The following is a 23,933-nucleotide window of genomic DNA, read 5'->3' as shown; positions in this document are numbered from 1 at the left end:
CCACATTATCACTAGGTCTGTAGAAGAGGTAACCAAAGGATTGTTGTGGGTAGCCGATGAAAATACACCTCTCGCTTCGAGGTTTGAGCTTATCATGAGTCTCGTGTCTCACGAAAGCCTCGCAACCCCAAATCTTGATGTGGTCAAGTTTGGTCACTTTACCAGTCCACATCTCGTGAGGAGTTTTGGCAACTTTCTTTGTAGGGACTAGATTAAGGATATGGGCGGAAGTCTCTATGGCATACCCCCAGAATGAGATTGGTAGTGAAGCTCGGATCATCATGGAACGAGCCATGTCTAATAAGGTTTGATTACGCCTCTCAGCCACACCATTCAACTGCGGTGTCCTGGTAGGTTTCAATTGTGAGACAATCTCACATTCCCTTAGATAGTCGAGGAACTCTGAACTAAGATACTCACCTCCTCGACCGAATCGAAGCATCTTAATGTTCCTGCCCAATTGATTCTCGACTTCCTGTTTAAATTCCTTAAACCTTTCGAAAGTCTCTGACTTATTCTTGATTAAGTAGACATATCCATATCTGCTGTAATCATTAGTAAAAGTCAAATAATAACGATTAGCATCCCTTGTGGCATGTTTGAATGGTCCACACACATCCGTGTGTACAAGGTCCAACAAACCTTCACCCCTCTCACACGAGCCTATGAGGGGTGACTTTGTCATTTTTCCAAGTAAGCATGATTCGCAACTATCATCTGACTTTAGGTCAAACGACTCCAAGACTCCATCCTTTTGGAGTTGGCCTATGTGTTTCATGCTTATATGTCCAAGACAACAATGCCATAATGATGCTTTATCCAAGTTATTATTATTAAGAGAATCAATACACAAAACATTATTTCTAAGTTATCTACAACAGATACAGCTTCATACACACCATCACAAGGTAATGCTTTAAAATAAAGAACATTATTAAAGAAAGCATTAATCGAACCAACTTCATTATCAAATGAAAAGGTGAAACCTTATTTATACAATGCATGAAAGGAAATAATATTTCTTGCCATTTCTGGCGAATAACAACATTTATTCAAATCTAAATTTAACCCACTACTTAGCGACAAAGTATAAACTCCAATCTTGGTGACAGGTGTAACTTTCCTATTCCCCATGATTAAGTTTATTCTTTCTTGCTCCACATTCTCACTTCTTCTTAGTCCCTGCAAGGTATAACAAATGTGAATACCACAACCGGTATCAAGGACCCAAGATTTAGAATGGGGTGAGTTATTAGAAATGATCGTGTAAATACCTGCATGGTTGGGTTTAACTTTCCCATCCTTCACATCTTGTTGATATTTTGGGCAGTTCCGCTTCCAATGTGATTTTTCATGGCAATAGAATCATTCAGCCTCTTTTGGGTCAGAAGAAGGAGTGACGAAACCTTTCTTGGTTCCACTTGAAGAAGAGCCATCAAGGGTCCTAACCTTGGTACCCTTCGAAGAACTCTTTCTCTTCTTCCCTCGACTTTTCCCGATTGCCAAAACCGGAGTGGAGTTTGGAGTAGGAGTGTTAACAACCGACTTCCCTTTAAGACCTGATTCATCGGTCTTGAGAAGTCCCTGAAGTTTGCTGAGTGTGACCTCTTCCTTATTCATGTGATATGTCATGCGGAATTGATCATAGTACGATGGTAAGGAGTGCAAAATTATATCTATTGCAATCTCCTCAGGGAAGTTCACATTAAGCTTCAGCAATCGATCCACATACCTTTGCATTTCTGCATGTGGCTCGTGACGAAATCTTCGTCCTTCATCATGGTTGTTATCATGGAGCAGATGATTTCATACCTCTCTTGCCGTGCACTTTGATGGTATCTTTCCATCAAATCTTGCTGCATTTCATAAGGGTAGAAATCCTCATAGGACTTTTGGAGTTCCGCTGTCATCGTGGCTATCATGATGCATGCCACTTTCGTAGCATCCCTTTCATGTGCCTGAAAGTCAGCGGTCTCCTGAGGAGTTGTAGTGGTCTCATCAATCTCCTTAAGCTCCTTGTCAAGGACATATTCTTTGTCCTCGTAGTGGGTAATCATCCTGATGTTTCTGATCCACTCATTGAAGTTGGATCCATCAAAAGTGACTTTCCCACACAAGTTCATAAGGGTAAAGGAGCCATTTGTATTAGAGCCAGAAGCAGCATTGTTTGAAGACATCTGAAGGAAGTGGACAAGATTAGTTTAGATATTAAGAGAGTCCTTAATAAAACACCCAAATGTAATATTAAGGCTAGGATCCAATCACAATATATTATAACTTAGAAGAGGTATGCCGTAATCCAAGCTATAACATATTTGAAAGGTAGGTGAATGACGATTCACCAATTTCCACCACGAAAACCGAAATATTAAATATTAGGTTTTTGATTGGTTCTTAGAAATTCCTAGATTCTTTGAGATTGAATGAACTTTTCAAAGGCATGTTTCAATCTCGAGTGTGCCCTCCATGTTTTGTGACTGGGATACCGAGGATCATAAAACGAGGTGTGAAGTAACCATGCAAATCACTTGGTACCCTTAAAGTTTATCACTCAATCGATGTGCCGGTAAACCACACACGCTCCACTGATACTATAATAAACCTTAAGTCACCCTTTACCTACCTTGTTAAGTCAAAGTTAGTGTGCTGGTTAACCACACACACTCCACCAACGACTTAAACAAAGTGTAAAGTGTAATTTCATGGATTAGCACCTTATTCACATTTTTCCTAAAGTAACTAAGATTGGGAATTTAATAAAACATTTAGTTACTTTATAATATTCATCATACTTTTAATGAGAATTTATAAGTCCTTGTCTTACCCGTTCGGCTAACGACCCTCCACCAGTCAAGCAAGCGGTGGGTGAGAGTGGACACCCATTAAGTTGCCATTTTATAGGCAACAACCTTATACCCACCTTATAGACCGGCTTCTTGAATGAGGCGTACTAGCGGTAAGACGACTTTGTTCTTATACATATATATATATATATATATATATATATATATATATATAATTGTTAAATTATAATAATATAAGTATAAGGGTTGAATTTTAACTTTTAAAATTCTAAGGGTTGGAACTAAAGTTTTAACATGACTTTACTTGTTCCAAAACTTGAGGGCAAGTTTTGTAAACTTTCAAAACTTTTCATTTCTTGTAACTTATGAGTTTAATAGAGTAATAAAAATGAAGACTCTTCATTTTTCTGTGACAACCGTCAAATTCTGGTCAATTCAAAGTCGAATAAAGTCAACGAGTCAAACCGGTCAGCTCAACTAACCCTTGTGTACTTGGACTTACGTTCAGTATTTACTAAACAACCCACTATTCTAATAAGAAAACATGAATCGAAAAGTACGTACAACTAGACCTCTTTAACCTAAAAATTATAGTACGTGGCAAGCCAAACTGTTAAAACAATGATGCATACTCATCGGGAATGTGTAAGATCCTTAAACAAGGCTTAACAGGGTTTACGAACCATGCATTGCGATGCCGGACACTCACAATTGTCACACATGGATCCTCTCTCAATCGTTTTCACTCTATCTCTGTCTATGTCAAATCTCTCCCTAATCGCTCCAAGTGTGTGAAATCTCTCTCTCTAATATCTCTCTACATTAGAAATCTCTCCAAGAATGTCAAATCTCTCCCAAATCCCTCTAGGCATGTGAAATCTCTCCCAAAATATCTCTTTGTATGAGAAATCTCTCCAAGAATGTCAAATCTCTCCCAAATCTCTCCAAGTATGTGAAATCTCTCTCAAATATCTCTCTGTATTAGAAATCTCTCCAAGAATGTCAAATCTCTCCCAAATCTCTCCAAGTATGTGAAATCTCTCTCAAATATCTCTCTGTATTAGAAATCTCTCCAAGAATGTCAAATCTCTCCCAAATTGTGACAATCGTCAATCTTGAGTCAAGTCAAGTCATCAAGTCAAGCCGGTCAACTCTATTAAACCTTGTGTATTAGGGTTAGTGTTATGTTCGTATTGTATAACTTGCTATGTTAATGGGAAAACATCACAGGAGAAAAGTTTGTGTTAAAAATTTCCTAAGCCTTCGTACTAATCAATGAATTAAACTGATGAAAACCATGTTGCATACTCATCGGGAATGTATAATATGCGTTTTTCCTGGTGAGTATTCATATAAAATATTTATTTCCTTAATCAAAACAACAAAAGATATATTTTTATTTATTTTTCCAATTTGCATAACTTTTTTTTTATTGATTTAATAAAGTTGCATACCAAATTGTTAGGCTGTTACGATTTCACCACCTAAAATATGTATATTTGTATTATAATATATTATCTTGTTAGTATTTCATGAATGCAATCAATAACACTGCTTTGAATGCGAAGTTGGATTTAGCTTTGCTATAAGTTTCAATCGATTTTGAAATTGAGTATTGTTCGCATTTGTATGAGTGTAGTCGATGAATCGATAAAGCAAGAACATATGAGTTTTTGATTCGCAATTGGATTGATGATTGAGGGATGATTCGTGAAGAAAAACGCGAAGTCAAGGACTATGAAATTGTTGTTTGCAAGAATTTAAAAACTCGATTGTGGAGTTGTTGATGCTCATTTTGCGAAAGTAAAACAATCGAGTGTTCGCATCTATGAATCAATTTGAAGTCAATTGGGTTAATATTCGCATATGGGTTCAACATATGAAAATTTTGATTTCGCAAGTTTAGAGTTCAAGAACTAAACTGTGTTCGCATCTGGAATGAAAAATTTTGTGAATCGCATTTGATTAATTAGGTTAAAATGCGAAGGTGATTAATGCGAAGGGATGCGAAGGGTGTAAGAATGAAGATGCGAAGTATTTCACAGTAGAATGCGAATTGGGGAAGAAAACAGAAGATTTCAAATATTGTCCCTGGAGTTTCGCATTTTTGGAAATAAATACTCAACTTCGCAAATGGGGGTCATAAAATGATGAAATTGCAGAATTTTTAAAGAGATACACACACATAGACAACCACACATATATTTAGAAAATTAAACTAAAAATGGGATATAGACAATTATAAGACATTGTTCTTGACTTTTGAGTCCAAAGACGTATGATCCGAACTTTAATTGTGAAATCGTCCTTGATTGAGTCAATTTCCTTTATAGGAGTAATATATTCCATTGTGCCTTGCAAGTTAAAAAAAAAAAAAAAAAAAAAAAAAAAAAAAAAAAAAAAATCAAAGTCACAAGCAACCACCCCACACCCACTCTATGACCAGCCATACCTCCCCACCTTACCTATGTCACTTCAATGTTCCCTTACACTCAAATTTCACTCACTCCCACGTTTTTGAGCTGGAACAATCAACCACACTCCTCATTTTCTCTCATTTCTCTCATTCCACTAAGTAACAAACATCACTTTTTCTCTCAAACTCTTCTACACAAATTTTCGAGATCCAAGGCTGGATTCAAGTGTTCTTCCACACTTAGTAAGTAAAAATTTATCCTCCCTATTATTATTTCACTTCATTCTACTCAAATCTTTGGTTGCTCACACAAACTCCCTAACTATGATGTTAGATTCTCGAAAACCTTCAAGGCATCTCCAAGTGTTCTTGAATTAAACACTTCCATTCTTCAACAATCATCTACTGAAATCACTCAAGGTGAGTTCATACCCCTACATTTTCATGTTTTCTCAAGTTTTCAGGGGGGGGGGGGGAATACAAGTTAAAACACTAAGAACATAACTAGATTTTTCTAACAGCCTTCATCAGAAAAGTTCAACTCCATTCACGGACTGTTTTGGGCATCTTAAACATTTTTGTTTTCAAAACTGTACAAGGTGCAAATAGTTTAAGTTTTTAGCTTTAAAATGACTACTTGCACATCTCCATACGATTTTTCTACAATTTATGGTAATTTTTACAAAACTGCCTATCATTTCAAACAACAATCCGGACCAGTCTGTGATTATGGACTTTTTCACCCAAGTTAGAGGTCATTATAAATTGTGATAAAAATTATGAGCAAACTAGACACATTTTGTGAACTCTCAGAATTTACGGATCTAGTTTTCGACTTTGTATGATTTTTCTAGGATTTTTCCAAAACAGGGCAGAATTGCTAAATTTTACCAACAGCATGTAAATATCATAACACTTTGTATTATGTTGAGCAAAGTGTATAATCATAAGTTTTAATATTTGAATGTGTTTCCTAGTTAGTTTATCATTATGAACTGAAACTAAGACATTCATATTAAATATTATTCATTCATTTTGGAACACGTATTATTTAACTATAAGAAGTATAGTTTGAATATATTTATAACACTAATACATTTCCATAAAAGGGTTCATACATATTACATACATTTTAGATAAACTATAATAGGTATAGTTTATGTTACATCACTCTACGCACTCGTACAAGAAGGGTACATTCATACAAGAAATATTTATATTCACACACATTTCACGTAAACTTGTTATCCTATATCGTGAGTTTCTCTATTTTTCTTTCTCTCTCTCTCTCTCTCCCCGTACGCCCGAGTGCGGGATATAATTCCTGGTAGTTATAATCAGAATCTCCTTGAGGGAGAACGTGATACTTGTATATAGATCTATATTGGGATTGACACCCCACACCTTGCTGCTAGCTACAGTTGGACCTGCAGGTCTACGGGTGACAAATGTCATTTTATTTTTCGCGACACTGAGAACGTCGTGGCAGGTTCACATAGTCATAGTATGATTATAGCGACTCACATAGGGATATAACAATCCATAAGTTTGCGGGATTTTATTTTTAAAACCTAAACGAGTTTTATGTCGATTTAAAATCACCTTTTTATCTCTATGAGTACAGATATTACTGTACACTTTTGGTTTTGGTAGTTACGACTACACATCATTTGAAACCGCATTTATACTTTTAAGTATGGTCAATACTTGTTATTACTCGGTCCTCTAATTTAGGACTACATATATATAATGTATTAACAAACATGAGAACGAACAGAAATTTCGTTTAATTCAAAAGTGTCCATGTCCATTTAAATACATAACATTTTCTACTAATAAGAAGGGTTACTTATACATTTTGGTCTTCAGTCATAAGACGACATTACACAGGTTTTAAAGAAAATATCGGATTTTCTGGATACATACTCTAACGCTTTTTCGAGGAAAACGATTTACTTTTCTAACGAAATCTCTTATGAACTCACCAACCTTTGTGTTGACACTTTTCAAAACTACTTGTATTCTCAGGAATTCAGTGAAAACAGGAAATCAACAACGTTTTGAGGATGGGACGATAAATCGTCAAACAGTTCATTTCGTATTATAATGTAACTGATGTGAATCATGTAAACATGTGCTTCGATGTAACATTTTCAATTATATTTGTGTTGGTTGTATTTACTTTGAGCACTATTATACTCATTGTTGTGATACTCTACATGAAGTCCTCCACCCTCGGACGTTTCCGCCATCCTTGGTTTGGGGGTGCGACAGATTGGTATCAGAGCATTGTTTATAGTGAACTCAGTATATCAAACCACATAAGATATACAAACTATAAATGCATTGGGACTAAGTCTCTGATTTAAAGTTTCAAAACAACTATACTTTTAGAAACAAAAAGTTTCTTATTAAAGGTATACATGCATACATACATACTAAGGTCAACACCACTCTAGAACAAAACAAAAGTAATGATTGTCGAATATCACAGGTAAGCTCGGGGATGTATGGTCAGTCTTGGGAGTGGCATAGCCTGATCAACTATGCTGGTCCGAGGAGTGATTAGCACATGCCCAAGAATAGTTGTGATATGTCGACAAGTCTAAAAACTTACCAACACTACCACAATAAGAACAGTAGAACAGAACATGAGTTTAAAATACTATAGGAGTATTTTGTAATATCATAACTTATATGAAAACTAAATAGATCCTTAATAATAGGTCTATAGTCCCTAAGTGGATACTTTAAGGTTATATAACTTAGAAATTATAGACATAGAATTTGTGGTCATTACTTTACTTCCTTTTCCTTGTTTGGATGTGGACTTAGAGTGGGATCACTTATTCAAAGGTCTATCGTATCTTGTTATATGTAATTAGTATGCACTACGTCATTATAGAAGTAACTAATAAGGATCACCCCTATAAGTAATTGATAATAGAGTTAGACGCATAGTACTTATCTCCTCCCCTCCTATTCTCGCAAATACGGCATAGCAAAATCCTACTTACCGGACGACCCTTACTTTTCTAATCCGAACTCGAGGAATGGTGAACGATTATGAGAAGAATCATAAGCGGGACCGGAGGTAATCAATCCTCCATGCATAGCAAGGGTTCCGTGAACCGTTTCGACTATAATGAACCTGTGACCCGTTGGGAAATCGTGATCGAGAGTTGAATGTCGACAACAATGACAACAACCACCATGTGGAGACCAACGAGGGTGCTATGACCTCAACCACGGGGGACTGACGGACAGAGCCCTCCCGGCAAGGACCCGGCAGATCGCGATGATCATGGATCAAAACAGGAAGACTACAATCTGAGTTCAGAAAACTGCGCGCTACTATAAACCCCACCATCTCATGTACCGGTGACTCAGAATTATACTACTATTCCCGAGACCAACTCTCTTTTTAGGACCTTATCGCCACTCGTGAAGAGGAAAGAGAGTAACAGGGTAGGACACACATCATTCAAAGAAAGGATGATTGTAGCCAGGCGTTGATTGACAAAGCTACAAAATTGCATCGACCTTGCCCCAGGCATCACAAGGGATGGATCATCGTGAGTAGAGTTCATGCCGCTCACCAGACCTGGTAAATTAGCTCCATAAGTATGCGTTGGTGCTACTCTATTGTAAGAAAAATCACGACACTACAAACTAAATGGTCATACTAATAGAGGAAACTATCTATTATCAAAACCCGCCCATGCACAAATGTGAAGTAGACCTGCATCGAGGTCAAAATTTTCACTGAAACCACGATTTCTACAGTCATATTAACAAGATGGGTTTAGGACGTACCTAACAGACTCGAAGGACTATCTAGCCTTAATTATATAACTAAGCATACATCAATAGGTCGTGATAAGGACCTAGCTTGGGTCAAGTATAAGGTTTCACTTGGAAACAGAACTACTAAAATACATGAGTTTATTATACAAAGAATCTCGTTATAAATTGTTTTCAGAACACCCTAAACAACCGAACTTTGATACAAATCGATATGAGATACACTTAGTTAGAAAACTCGCGACATATAGCCATTCTATAAACTCATTATCGTCTCACCCTTTAAACATTAGTTGAGAAGTTTCTTCTTCATAGACCTATGGGTGCGATCATACCAGCACTAATGCACCGGATCCCCTCAAAATTTCCTCAGCCAAGATTGTTAGGACAAACATGATTCTAAGAGGAGTAAGATTTAACGTCCGTATGAAACCCACTCCTACCCACTGCCATAACTCCATCTCGGGAGCGTTAGTAGAAACACTAAGGATAGTACAGTAATGTGCAAAAATTTATATGCGTAAATATAAATTGTAAGGATGCACTTAAGACAATCATTTCCACTAACGAAGTCGTTTTTCGTCATGAAACAGAGCTATGTCTTCACCAAGAGGCAACAAACCAACTAGCAAGGCGCCAACACTTCGGATAGACGCTGCTACTTTTCAAGCTGCAGTCACGGCAGCCGTGGCAGCCGTCATGGTGCATTTCAATACTAACAACATCAACAAGGGTGGAAGCGGTACTAACAATACAAATTGTGGTAACAATCAGGGACACCAATGGGTACCTACCAACAAAAATACCTCAGGCCACGAACCTACGAACAAGAAGAGAAAGTTTTGGGACATGAAAAAGCGCCACCAATCAAAGGGATACACTAAAAGACAACAGCCTAAGGCCGCCCCTACCATTACAATAGCAGTCATGACAAATGCCTCGACACTAGCCTCGGGGTCTGCCACCCAAATGCCTGCCAGACCATATGAGGGATCACTCCCAAAGTGCAACAAATGTGGCTTTCATCACCATGGGGCTTGCCGGGAGATGCACTGTAAAAACTGCAACAGGAAAGGGCATACCGCTCGTTTCTGTAGGGCCTCGGCCCATCACCTCCCTTCAATCAACTGCACCAAGGTAGGCCCAGTATGCTACCTATGCGGTGAAACGGGACACTTCAAGAGAGAATGTCCAACTGATAAGAACGACGAAGGAACAGGAGGAATGTGATGAACACACCAACAGGAGCAGCAAGGGAACCATGTTAGGACTTTTGTAATGTTCCCAACGATAATACGTTTAAGTACTATATGTTTGTAATGAATTTGGTACGCTTACTAAGGTAACCTTCCTTCTAAAAAGTAGCTAAGATATTTTCTCTCTCATACAAATCAAACCAAAGACATTCATATGTGACCTTAGGAGCATTACTTGTAAGTTGTAATAACCTTGTCCATACATCGGGGTTAATTTAAAATCAAAATACTTAAGTCTTGAAATAGAAAAATTCCATCTTGACTCCGATTCCATGTCTAGTATTAGGGGTTGAGTGGGGTCACCCACTCGACAAATTTCGCGATGTCAATTTACATACGACAATCATATACCGCTCGATCGTAAGGAGACCTGTCAGGAGTCATGATATCAAGTATCATTACTGGCTATCGAAAACACACCCGCTACCAGTGCTAGACACTGTGGTAGGAATCATATACAATAATCATAACATCAAACAAAACGGAACACACAGAAAAGAAATACAGGACACTCTATCACTCTAGTGATCTCTTCCTTCGAATACAACTTATCTCCTGTTATCTAAAAAGATAGTGTTGTCGTATTCCAATTTTGATTGATATTGCCCTCGTCTTCCTGATTAAATGACTATAAAAAGGGGCTTTTCGCCTAACCCCTGATTATCGAAACTATCGTCTCTCGTAGACACCCAGCACGGACCTTTGGGTCGTCTCTCGCTGTGGAACTCCAAAACACGCACCAGAGGAGTGTCATACTTCCCGAAGCTTTATCACATGTATATACAGGAGACCTTCGGGAATGTCGCGTATGTAGCTGACAAGGTTCAAGCATAGAAGCTTGGGACAGATAGGGTACGAGTCCTGCCATGAGCTTCAGGCTAAGGTTGCCCAGAAGGACGAGTAAATTCCCTACCATTCAAAAAGTCATAGTTGTGTGGACCAAACCCACATACTTCCTACCGAGCTACAAGAGCTGTCGGGTCAAACCTGTCGAACTACTCAACAATGAAATTGAAGAACCAAGTTTCTCACCCTGAAAAGCTCTCATCTTATTTTTCAAATTAGAAAGACAAATTGCTCACGATTCCATCGATTTCAGAGGCCCAGACAACATCTCTAATAGAAACCTTTACTATCTACCTCGCATTGACGAATAGGCCGGCCAACCTCAAGAGACGAGGTACCCTTCAGGAATTGGACCTGAGATCTGAATATCACCAGTCACGAGTATTGAAGAAGGATATCTGAGAACGATCCTCCAATTTCGATAAGAACGCTGAAAGTTCGTTGTGATAACCCTCGGATAGGACCAGATCCACTCGTTGGATTCATGAACGTAATAAATAGGATATACCCTTCTTGCTAGGATCAACTCATCATCGTCATTACAAATGACTTACTTATCTACCCTCATAGTAAGAAGGAAACCAAGGAGAGCAGCTACAACAAACCACGGAAGAAATACGATAAGAGAAGTATTACCCGAAGTTCTCCAGATACGAGTTTAGGAATTGAGGAGTTCAATTCTCAAGACACATCGTTACCCAGAGTGGAAATTCATAAGGAACCTTTCAATTGATCAAAACCATTGAGAAACAGTCAGCACCGAAGGCGTTAGCAGAAATATGCCAAGATTCTGGGTCTTGCTGACCTACTGTCTTAGTTCCTTTGGAACTTCTCGAAAAATACGAAACCCCTCCCAACTTTGACCCTAAAGGGAGCAACCCTTGACAGGAAGAGAAGCAAGAGGAAGAAACCTTTAGAACGCCGGTATAACCGATCAAATTCCTCTAGAGACACTCACTCTGGGAAGGCTTAGTACGCTTCGGAAAGCATGGAAAGCCAACACCCCGAATAATTGTATCTTTCGAGATTCTTGTCAAAATCAGCCCTGTAACTCGCTCCTTCAATCTACTCCTGCGAGTTTGGTAAAGTACACTCTACCCAACACGTCCCAAAATTTACAAGAAGTACCTATCCGACGAGACTCTTGCAATTCCCCTCGACGAGATCGAGTTCCACAAGAGCCTCACCTTCTTAGAAGAACCATGGTGACCATGGATCGAGGTCAAGCGGATGAAACAACGCCACTTCCCATTAGTGAAAGTTCGCTGGAATATTAACCACGGACCTAGAGTCACATGGGAGCGCATGAGTCAGTCGATTAGGAAGTATCCTCACTTCTTGGCTTGATTATTCATGCCTACCCCCTTGCCTAACTTCAAATTTCGGGACGAAATTCCCTCTAACGGGGGGATGATGTGACAACCGTCAAATTCTGGTCAATTCAAAGTCGAATAAAGTCAACGAGTCAAACCGGTCAGCTCAACTAACCCTTGTGTACTTGGACTTACGTTCAGTATTTACTAAACAACCCACTATTCTAATAAGAAAACATGAATCGAAAAGTACGTACAACTAGACCTCTTTAACCTAAAAATTATAGTACGTGGCAAGCCAAACTGTTAAAACAATGATGCATACTCATCGGGAATGTGTAAGATCCTTAAACAAGGCTTAACAGGGTTTACGAACCATGCATTGCGATGCCGGACACTCACAATTGTCACACATGGATCCTCTCTCAATCGTTTTCACTCTATCTCTGTCTATGTCAAATCTCTCCCTAATCGCTCCAAGTGTGTGAAATCTCTCTCTCTAATATCTCTCTACATTAGAAATCTCTCCAAGAATGTCAAATCTCTCCCAAATCCCTCTAGGCATGTGAAATCTCTCCCAAAATATCTCTTTGTATGAGAAATCTCTCCAAGAATGTCAAATCTCTCCCAAATCTCTCCAAGTATGTGAAATCTCTCTCAAATATCTCTCTGTATTAGAAATCTCTCCAAGAATGTCAAATCTCTCCCAAATCTCTCCAAGTATGTGAAATCTCTCTCAAATATCTCTCTGTATTAGAAATCTCTCCAAGAATGTCAAATCTCTCCCAAATTGTGACAATCGTCAATCTTGAGTCAAGTCAAGTCATCAAGTCAAGCCGGTCAACTCTATTAAACCTTGTGTATTAGGGTTAGTGTTATGTTCGTATTGTATAACTTGCTATGTTAATGGGAAAACATCACAAGAGAAAAGTTTGTGTTAAAAATTTCCTAAGCCTTCGTACTAATCAATGAATTAAACTGATGAAAACCATGTTGCATACTCATCGGGAATGTATAATATGCGTTTTTCCTGGTGAGTATTCATATAAAATATTTATTTCCTTAATCAAAACAACAAAAGATATATTTTTATTTATTTTTCCAATTTGCATAACTTTTTTTTTATTGATTTAATAAAGTTGCATACCAAATTGTTAGGCTGTTACGATTTCACCACCTAAAATATGTATATTTGTATTATAATATATTATCTTGTTAGTATTTCATGAATGCAATCAATAACACTGCTTTGAATGCGAAGTTGGATTTAGCTTTGCTATAAGTTTCAATCGATTTTGAAATTGAGTATTGTTCGCATTTGTATGAGTGTAGTCGATGAATCGATAAAGCAAGAACATATGAGTTTTTGATTCGCAATTGGATTGATGATTGAGGGATGATTCGTGAAGAAAAACGCGAAGTCAAGGACTATGAAATTGTTGTTTGCAAGAATTTAAAAACTCGATTGTGGAGTTGTTGATGCTCATTTTGCGAAAGTAAAACAATCGAGTGTTCGCATCTATGAATCAATTTGAAGTCAATTGGGTTAATATTCGCATATGGGTTCAACATATGAAAATTTTGATTTCGCAAGTTTAGAGTTCAAGAACTAAACTGTGTTCGCATCTGGAATGAAAAATTTTGTGAATCGCATTTGATTAATTAGGTTAAAATGCGAAGGTGATTAATGCGAAGGGATGCGAAGGGTGTAAGAATGAAGATGCGAAGTATTTCACAGTAGAATGCGAATTGGGGAAGAAAACAGAAGATTTCAAATATTGTCCCTGGAGTTTCGCATTTTTGGAAATAAATACTCAACTTCGCAAATGGGGGTCATAAAATGATGAAATTGCAGAATTTTTAAAGAGATACACACACATAGACAACCACACATATATTTAGAAAATTAAACTAAAAATGGGATATAGACAATTATAAGACATTGTTCTTGACTTTTGAGTCCAAAGACGTATGATCCGAACTTTAATTGTGAAATCGTCCTTGATTGAGTCAATTTCCTTTATAGGAGTAATATATTCCATTGTGCCTTGCAAGTTAAAAAAAAAAAAAAAAAAAAAAAAAAAAAAAAAAAATCAAAGTCACAAGCAACCACCCCACACCCACTCTATGACCATCCATACCTCCCCACCTTACCTATGTCACTTCAATGTTCCCTTACACTCAAATTTCACTCACTCCCACGTTTTTGAGCTGGAACAATCAACCACACTCCTCATTTTCTCTCATTTCTCTCATTCCACTAAGTAACAAACATCACTTTTTCTCTCAAACTCTTCTACACAAATTTTCGAGATCCAAGGCTGGATTCAAGTGTTCTTCCACACTTAGTAAGTAAAAATTTATCCTCCCTATTATTATTTCACTTCATTCTACTCAAATCTTTGGTTGCTCACACAAACTCCCTAACTATGATGTTAGATTCTCGAAAACCTTCAAGGCATCTCCAAGTGTTCTTGAATTAAACACTTCCATTCTTCAACAATCATCTACTGAAATCACTCAAGGTGAGTTCATACCCCTACATTTTCATGTTTTCTCAAGTTTTCAGGGGGGGGGGGGGGAATACAAGTTAAAACACTAAGAACATAACTAGATTTTTCTAACAGCCTTCATCAGAAAAGTTCAACTCCATTCACGGACTGTTTTGGGCATCTTAAACATTTTTGTTTTCAAAACTGTACAAGGTGCAAATAGTTTAAGTTTTTAGCTTTAAAATGACTACTTGCACATCTCCATACGATTTTTCTACAATTTATGGTAATTTTTACAAAACTGCCTATCATTTCAAACAACAATCCGGACCAGTCTGTGATTATGGACTTTTTCACCCAAGTTAGAGGTCATTATAAATTGTGATAAAAATTATGAGCAAACTAGACACATTTTGTGAACTCTCAGAATTTACGGATCTAGTTTTTGACTTTGTATGATTTTTCTAGGATTTTTCCAAAACAGGGCAGAATTGCTAAATTTTACCAACAGCATGTAAATATCATAACACTTTGTATTATGTTGAGCAAAGTGTATAATCATAAGTTTTAATATTTGAATGTGTTTCCTAGTTAGTTTATCATTATGAACTGAAACTAAGACATTCATATTAAATATTATTCATTCATTTTGGAACACGTATTATTTAACTATAAGAAGTATAGTTTGAATATATTTATAACACTAATACATTTCCATAAAAGGGTTCATACATATTACATACATTTTAGATAAACTATAATAGGTATAGTTTATGTTACATCACTCTACGCACTCGTACAAGAAGGGTACATTCATACAAGAAATATTTATATTCACACACATTTCACGTAAACTTGTTATCCTATATCGTGAGTTTCTCTATTTTTCTTTCTCTCTCTCTCTCTCTCCCCGTACGCCCGAGTGCGGGATATAATTCCTGGTAGTTATAATCAGAATCTCCTTGAGGGAGAACGTGATACTTGTATATAGATCTATATTGGGATTGACACCCCACACCTTGCTGCTAGCTACAGTTGGACCTGCAGGTCTACGGGTGACAAATGTCATTTTATTTTTCGCGACACTGAGAACGTCGTGGCAGGTTCACATAGTCATAGTATGATTATAGCGACTCACATAGGGATATAACAATCCATAAGTTTGCGGGATTTTATTTTTAAAACCTAAACGAGTTTTATGTCGATTTAAAATCACCTTTTTATCTCTATGAGTACAGATATTACTGTACACTTTTGGTTTTGGTAGTTACGACTACACATCATTTGAAACCGCATTTATACTTTTAAGTATGGTCAATACTTGTTATTACTCGGTCCTCTAATTTAGGACTACATATATATAATGTATTAACAAACATGAGAACGAACAGAAATTTCGTTTAATTCAAAAGTGTCCATGTCCATTTAAATACATAACATTTTCTACTAATAAGAAGGGTTACTTATACATTTTGGTCTTCAGTCATAAGACGACATTACACAGGTTTTAAAGAAAATATCGGATTTTCTGGATACATACTCTAACGCTTTTTCGAGGAAAACGATTTACTTTTCTAACGAAATCTCTTATGAACTCACCAACCTTTGTGTTGACACTTTTCAAAACTACTTGTATTCTCAGGAATTCAGTGAAAACAGGAAATCAACAACGTTTTGAGGATGGGACGATAAATCGTCAAACAGTTCATTTCGTATTATAATGTAACTGATGTGAATCATGTAAACATGTGCTTCGATGTAACATTTTCAATTATATTTGTGTTGGTTGTATTTACTTTGAGCACTATTATACTCATTGTTGTGATACTCTACATGAAGTCCTCCACCCTCGGACGTTTCCGCCATCCTTGGTTTGGGGGTGCGACATTTTCTTACTCTTGTGTTCTTTTAATGGTTTTTAATTCAAGTGACTTTTGGTTTTCCATAACTTGAGGACAAGTTATGGACTCCATTAAAACACATTATGATCAAGAATTAATCTACCAAATAGGTTACCAATAATTCCTATGATCATCTAAACATCATAAGAACAAGAACATGAATATGAACACTTTCATAAATCAAAATTACACTTAAAACTTTGTAATTTTGATAACTAGTTGTTGTAAATGAATTAGCAAAGGCATTACACCATCTAAAACAAGTTTTCAAGTACCAGAACAGTTTAGGGTAATGTTTCTAGTCCATTTCCAGCAACTAAAGTCGAAAATCTGCACTCTGTCGATCTTACTCGCCGAGTTCATGAACTTACTCGACGAGTAGGTTGAGGATACAAGTGAACTCGACGAGTTCCCCCATGGACTCGGCGAGTTCAGCAGTCAGACAACAAGTTTTTTTTGACTTTTTTTCAACTTTTTAGCACAAATAACAAACAAACAAGCCTAGGCTCTGATACCACTGATGGGTTTTGAGCATTCTAACACTTCCTAAGTGTACATGCAACCCTAATAACCTTGGATCTATGTTTGTCTAATTATCAGGCAAAGTTGAATTCCAAGGTTATATTCCTATCTAGCATACATGGGGAACAATTTTTAACTTGAATGAAAGATAGAATAACTTACCTTGTTGTTGCTTATGTTCCTTGAAACCTTGTGAGCCTAGCACTCCAAGTGTGATGCCTCAAATGCTTCACACAACACCAAATGCTCTTGGAAAGACTTTTGAGAGAATACACACTTCTTGAAATCGGCCTAGCCCTCTTGTCTCATATGTGTAGCTGATTTTGGTGGAGAATAGGATTCTTATGTAGTGTTGACACATCTAGGGTTACACCATGTAAACGCTAATGTGTCATGACTATTCATTTCCATGACCCATGGGTTTGTAACTCCCATGGAGCATCCTATGGGTGGAACCCAACTTGATAACCCATGGAGCCTCTTAGCCCACTATACAAGATATGGATGATTTACATAATCAACCCATATATTTAATTAGTTATCTTTTGATCACTTAATTAATTCTAAATTAATTCTTGATCAAACTAATCAAATAATATTATTAATATATTAGAACTTATAATATATTAATAATCTCCAAGTGTTATTTCTCTCATTTAGTCTATCCAATTGCATGGTGCCATGCAACCCAAATGGACCATGACGGGTCGGGTCAAGTACATACCAGAAATAGTTATGGACTTAGACACCTTATCCAACAATCGTCGCTCGTGAAGAGGAAAGAGAATAACAGGGTAGACACACAACGTTCAAAGAGAGGATGATTGTAGCCAAGCATCGATTGGCAAAGCTACAAGATGCATCGACCTTGCCTCAGGCATCACAAGGGACGGACAATCTTAGTAGAATTCATACTGCTCACAAGACCTGGTAAATTAGGTTCATGAGTACGCGTTGGTGCTACTCTATTCTAGGCGTAAGCATAACACTGCGATTTGAGCGGTCATACTAATCAAGAGATTTAGTTGGTATCAAAACTTTCCTTACAATAATCTAGTGTAGACCTACATTTCGGCCAAAACTTTCTCCGAAACCAAAATTTCTAGAATCATATTAACAAAATGGATTTACGGTAGATCCATCAGAATCAAGGGTCTATTAAGTCTTAATCATACCACTAGGCATACATCAAATGGTCGTAAGAAAGGCCTAACTTGGATCAAATTTCAAGGTTTCACTTGGATATAGAACTACTAAAATACATGAGTTTATCATATATAGGCTCTCGTTATGAAATGTTTTCAGAAAACCATAAAACAACCGAAATACGTTACAAAATGAACTAGGATAGAATTAGTTAGTAAACTCGCGACATATAGTCATCCTAAAAACTCATTTCCATCTCACCTTTAAACACCTTGGTTGAGAGGTGCTTCCTTCGTTGACCTATACGGTGCGATCATACCAGTGCTAATGCATCAGATCCCATCAAAACTCCTCAGCTAAGTGTGTGGACAATCATGATCTTAAGATGAGTAAAGCTTAACGCCCGTATGAAACCCACTCCTACCTACTGCCATAACTCCATCCCAGGAACGTTAGCAGAAACACTAATAATATTATAGTAATGTGCAAGAATTTATATATGTGAATATAAATCGTAAGGAAGCACTTGAGATAATTATTTCCACTCACAAAGTCGTTTTTCATCATGAAACAGAGATATGTCTTCACCAAGAGGCAACCAACCAACTAGTAAGGTGCCAACCCTACAGATAGACTCTGCTACTTTTCAAGATGCAGTCATGGCAACCGTGACAGCCGTCATGGCACAATTAAATGCTAACAAAGCCAGCAGAGACGGAAGCGGTACTGACAATGCAGGATGTTGTAACAATCAGGAACACCAATGGGTGTCTGCCAAAGAAAATGCCTCAGACCACAAACCTACGAACAAGAAGAGGAAGTTTTGGAATAAAAAGGAGCGCAACCAATCTCAGAAATCCGCTAAAAGACAACAACCCGTAGCCACCCCTACAATTACAACAACAGTCACGACGAACGTCGCGACACTAGCCATAAGGTCTGCCACCCAAACGTTGGCCAGACCATATAAGGGATCACTCCCAAGGTGTAACCAATGTGGCTTCCATCACAATGGGGATTGCCGGGAGATGCACTGTAAAAACTGCAACAAGAAAGAGCATACCGTCCGTTTCTGTAGGGCCCCGACTCCGTACATCGCTTCAACCACCAATAACAAAGTAATTCTAGTGTACTTCCTATGTGGTGAAACAGGACACTTCAAGAGAAACTGTCCAATTAAGAGGAATGACGGGGGAGCCGGAGGAGTGTGACAAACGAACCAACAAGGGTAACAGGGAACCATATTAGGACTTTTGTAATGTTTACAATGACAAAAATGTTTAAGTACCATATGTTTGTAATGAATTTGGTATGTTTGCTAAAATCAACGTCTTTCTAAAAATAGTTAAAATACTCTCTCATCAAATCAAACCAAAGACATTCATATATGACCTTAGGATCATTACCTGTAAGAGGTGATGACTTTGTACATACATCAGGGTTAATTATAATCAAAATACTGAAGTCTTGAAACAAATAATTCCGACCTGACTCCTATTCCATGTCTAGTAGTAGGAATTGAGTAGGGCCATCCCCTCGACGATTCCACCAACATCAAATTACATACGACGTTCATGTACCGCTCGATCGTAGGGAGACCTGTCAGGGATCATGAAACCAAGTATCATTACTAGCTATCGAAACACACCTACTACCAGTGATAGACACTGTGGTATAAATCATCTACAGTAAGAATAATATCGAACAAAATGGAAGAGAAACACAAGATGCTCTATCACTCTAAAGAGCACTTCATACGAATACAACATAATGCATGTTTTACCTAAAAGAGATATTGTTGTCACCATTCAATTTTGATTGGTATATTCCTCATCTTCCCAGTTTAACGATTACGAAAGGACCCTTCACCTAACTCATATTAATAACTACAGATATTGCTGTATATTTTCAGTCTTGGTATTTAAGACTACACACCATTCATTACGGGAGTTTTCTCAAATCAGAAAGTGGTTTTACGCCAATTTGAAACCACTTTTATATCTTTAATTATGACAAATACTTGTTCGTTTTCGGTCCTAGTATTTAGGACCACATAACTTTTATAAGGAAAATATTGGATTTTTCTTGGTAACATACATCTCTTTACAAAGATCGATTTTCAAACTCTTACTGTAAAAAGCTTACGAACTCACCAACCTTTGTGTTGACACTTTTCAAAACTACTTGTATTCTCAGGATTTCAGTGAAACAAGAAATCAACATGGTTTTGGGGATGGGACGATAAATCGTCAAACAGTTCATTTTGTATCATAATGTAATTGATTTGAATCATGTAAACATATACTTTGGTGTAACTTTTTCAGTTATATTTATGATGGTTGTATTTACTTTGAGCACTATTATACTCGTTGTTGTGATACTCTACATGAAGTCCTCCACCCCCGGACGTTTCCACCATCCTTGCTTTGGGGGTGTGACACTGGAGTACCCTATACTCACAAAAGTCCAATATTTGGGACAAAAAGCTCACAAATACCCATCTAAAGAGATCTAAAAAGAACATCAACAATGTATGGAGTTTATACATTCAAAAGATGCACAAGTTGAGGTAGTTTCTGGATCCACAAGTATGCATGCAACACCACCTTCTTCAATGGCCTTCTTTTTCAACAAGAAAGCTTCAGAATCTTCACACACAAGGATAAGACTCGAGATTAAAGTTAGGAAGGAGTGGAGGCTGTCTCTAGAAGGTCCAAGGGAGGTATAAGGTTTGTTAAATAGGGAATAAACCTTGAACTTAAGGGTTTAAGGACTGATCTAGTACACCCAACATATGACTTGTATGCCCATCGTACTATGCAGAGTCCCACGTTCTAAGTCTCCATCAGGTACATTGCATGTACCTCATGTACGCTTAGCATACAGATAGCATGCAATTAATCTTGACACGAGGAACAAAAATGTAGATACCTGAAAACCGAATGTTACAAAACTTTTTGGAAATACTATTTCGAATATTGACAATTACTATTTGAACTTTGACAATGTTTTTATCCCCGTATCAAAATTTCGGGCTCCACTACTACATGGAAAGTGGCAAGATTTCTAAATTATTCCCTGGCATGTTGAAAAAGAAGATCGTGCAATAGGCAGTTAAATGTGTGATGCATAATAGGAATAGGTGTACAAATCCCATGCATGTTAAAAATGTGTTTTCAACCTTCTTTAAGGAGAAGTTTGTAGCTTTTAAATGCAAGATTTTGAGAGCTAGAAGCCCTCAGTTTAAGATGCTTTTTTAGGGTGTGGTTGCTATGCTTGATGAGTTTTTGTTAGTGTATGAAATTAAATAGGTTATATGGTCATGTAGAAATGGTTATAAGTTTGATCCAAATAGGTTTTCTTTTAAGTTTTTGAAATGATTCTAACAACTTTTTTAGAAAGACGCGTGAAATTTTGTTAGTGACTTCCATGATAATTTGATAACAATCATATTCCCAGCGGTTGTAACTCGTCTTCTATAATGTTAATCTAAAAAAAAACCTTATATATGAAAGACATTGCCCAATTTATTTGATTGGAGTTTAATAAAAATTATTTCCAAATAGCTAATTGGTTGGCAGAAGTCATTTGTGAAGTTGCTAGTATAGAACAATCTATATTTATTAAAGTTCATATGATCCTTGACGAACCTTTGACGATTAAAGATATCGTTGCTTGGTATAAGAAGCTAAGAAAAAACTCTTGATTTTAAAGATTTATTCTATGATGCTTATGGCTCTTTGTTTTGATAATATTTAGATCATATTATGGAGTGCCTTGATTTTGGTTTGAAATGGCAGGGATGGATAAATGCATTCTTGGTGTCTTCTAAGGCTTCTGTTCTAGTTAATAAAAAAGATACCCATGAGTTTTATTTGTGTTGTTGACTCAGAAAGCAGGATTGTAAGGTCACAACTTATGATTTATTGAGTTAAACTCTAGATGTTATCTGTCAGCATCAACATATACATCACTATCAACGCCAGCGTATAAAGTCTATCAGCGTCAGTGTGAATACATTTATTTTATGTAATTTTTTTTGTGTATTAGGAAATGATATAGATAAGTATAGAATAGATAACAGACCCGATTACCTTATGATAAGGATCGTTTCTTAGTATAAATAAGATACAATCCCTTTAATCAAGGGATATACATGTATAGACTAGTATATGTTCTACATTAGGGTAAAACCCTAAAGTATCTCTATGGCGTGGTGTCGTTTATCGTATTTGTTACCGTCCATGTGACAAACCCGTTTTCTTGGTGAAAACAAACTCTTTCTTGGTGAAAGAACAATCTAGAGCATATCATGTGTTCTTTACTTTATGTTCTTTAGTTGTTTAGATTAGTTTGCTTTTGTTCTTTACACTTGAAGTGTATCCAATCAATAAAAACCTTCAATTGATATCAGAGCGGGTTATTGATACACTTAATTAATCATGTTAGCTTCCAACAATCTCAAATCCTTTGGTTTCAATGAGATTCCTCGGTTTGATGAGCACAACTATGCCATTTGGAAAACTGATGCCATGGTTGTTCTTGAAACTATAGACTATGAGATATGCAACGTTGTTAAAAAAGGTCCTCATGTTCCAGTGTATCAACCTATGGTCAATTATGCTCATGTTGATCCTTGAAGCAAAAGCCAGAGATAAGTTATGATGATGATAACAAGAAGCTGCTTAGTCTTGATGTGAAATCTAGGGATGTAACATGAAAATCTCTTCCCTATCATGTGTATCATCTTAGACAAAATTGTGAATCAGTTAAAGAGATGATGGATATGCTGAAAGTGGCTTTTGAAGGAACTGTTGAGGTCCTGGACTCAACCATTAACAACCTCAATCGAAGATATGAACATTTCTTTTCTCAACAAGGTGAGTTATTTACCCAAACCTTTAATAGGCTTAACTTCTTGGTTAATGATATGCGCAGACTAGGAACCATCACACATTCATCTCACCTGGTTATGAAGTTTCTTAACTCTCTTTGGAAAAGTTGGGAACATCACACTAATGTACTTAAGAATCATGAAAAGATTAATGATATGGATCTAAACACCTTGTTTGGAAATTTTCGGAATTACGAAGAGACCAAAGCGCTTCGTAAAGGCATCATGAAGGACTTAAGCATGGAAAATTCTATAGCCTTGGTCTATCAAAAGGAATCAATGAAGCATGTTAGCGACTCAGATATCTTAGATCAGGGTGAGGAGAGTGATGAAGATCTCACTGATGAACTTGTTGCCAACGCTGCACTTTTTGTCAAGCGTTATGAAGAAATTCGGTCAAATACGATTCGAAGAGCTCAGTTTAAGTGAGGCAATTCAGTGAGAAGCTCTACTCCAGAAAAGAAAAACTTAGGTAACTGTTTTAAATGTGGAAGCCCTAACCATTTTTCCAGGGATTGCAAAGAGAAGAAAGAATCACA

This window comes from Lactuca saligna, chromosome 8 (assembly GCF_052625555.1).
Source record: "Lactuca saligna cultivar CGN05327 chromosome 8, ASM5262555v1, whole genome shotgun sequence".
Taxonomy (NCBI): Eukaryota; Viridiplantae; Streptophyta; class Magnoliopsida; order Asterales; family Asteraceae; genus Lactuca; species Lactuca saligna.
The sequence above is the reverse complement of the archived record's forward strand: the minus strand, read 5'-3'. Positions refer to the sequence as shown.